Below are 1,807 nucleotides of genomic sequence, written 5' to 3' on the forward strand. Positions count from 1 at the left end.
TAAGTTTTCCAAAAGAGATAATCTTTTGTCCGTACGAGACTGTGGTTCTGGAGTCTGATTATGCAACGGGTCCGGTTAGGGTTGCCGTTGTGGAAGAAATTCCTGTAGGAGTTGATTTAATATTGGCCAATGATATTGGTGGTAATAGGGTTTTAAGTAACTCACGGTTACTTAGCTATCCTCGGTTTTGTGCAAGCATGGAGAGCTTGGAAGGAGAATTTCCTGGTATTTTTCTCGTGTGTGCTATCACACGGTCAATGCGGAAAGTGGAAGCTAGTAGGGATTCTAAGATTAACTTCTCGTAGTGTTTTTTGGGAAAATTTGGTGATTGTTCTGAACAAGGTAAGGTTTTAGCTGTATCTAGAGAGAAATTCATAAAGGATCAAGAAAATGACCAAGAGCTAGCAGAGATAGCTGCAAAGGCTTTTTCAGATAAGGAAATTGAGAACATTCTAGTTGGGTATTATGTCGAAAATGGATTATTGATGAAAAAATTTAGAGCCTCTAAGGTTGCTGCCGATGAAGAATGGGAAGTTAATTATCAAATAGTCGTTCTTCCAAATTACAGACCCTTTATTATACATTTATCACATCAGAATCCATTTAGTGGCCATTTCGGAGTCAATAAAACTTTTTACAAATTAACTAAACACTTTTACTGGCCTGGGATTCATTCTGATGTTAAAGAATTTTGTAAGACATGTCATGTGTGTCAAATGATCGGAAAACTGAACCAAAAGTTGACTAAAGCTCCCCTTGAACCCATACCAGCCATGGAAGAACCATTCCATAGGGTAATAGTGGACATTGTTGGTCCATTGCCGAAGTCAAAAGGTGGAAATCAGTATATACTTACAATCATGGACAGATCCACTAGGTATCCTGAGGCCATTCCGTTGCGGAAAGTCTGCTCCAAGAATATTGTAAATGAGATGTTACAAATTTTTCACTCGGTTTGGATTGCCTAAAGAGGTTCACTCGGACCAGGGTTCAAATTTCTCAAGCAATGTATTCAGACAGGCAATGCAGGAACTAGGAATCAGGCAGGTAACTTCATCAGCATACCATCCTCAGAGCCAAGGGGCTGTAGAAAGGTATCATCGAACCTTGAAAACTATGTTGAAAAAAATTTGTTTTGAGAACAAAAGCGATTGGGATAAAGGTCTGCCCTTCCTTCTGTTTGCCTCCAGAGAAATCCCCAATGAGTCGTTAGGGTTTTCCCCTTTCGAGTTAGTATTTTGTCATCAGGTTAGAGGACCTTTAAAATTGATTAAAGATCAGTGGATTAATAATGTTGAAGATTCTAATTTGTTGGACTATGTTTCAGATTCCAGGGAAAGAATCAGGAAAACCTGGGACATAGCAAGAGATAACTTGATGGAAGCTCAGCAGAAGATGAAAAAATAATATGATTTGGGAGCCAAAAAAGTTTACTACAAACCAGGAGATGAGGTATTGGTATTCCTTCCAGTAGCGGGTCAGCCATTACATGCTAAGTTTTCTGGGCCTTACATAATAGAAAAGAAGGTAGGAAATAGGGATTATGTTGTTCTTACTCCAGATAGGAGAAGGAAAAAGAGGTTGTGCCATGTTAATATGTTAAAGCCATATTTTTCAAGACGCCAAAGCCAGTCTTGTTGAATATAAAGTTAAATAATAATAGTAATCAAGAGAAACTTAAACTTGAGACTGAGGTTGAAGACTGGCCTATTTCAAATTCAGAGGCTTTAAGGAATTTGAAGAATAAATTGGTTCATCTTGATGAAAGTCGAGGTCAGGAGTTGAGCGATTTATTCTACGATTATAA

Source organism: Palaemon carinicauda, chromosome 24, assembly GCF_036898095.1.
Source record: "Palaemon carinicauda isolate YSFRI2023 chromosome 24, ASM3689809v2, whole genome shotgun sequence".
In the NCBI taxonomy this organism is placed as follows: Eukaryota; Metazoa; Arthropoda; class Malacostraca; order Decapoda; family Palaemonidae; genus Palaemon; species Palaemon carinicauda.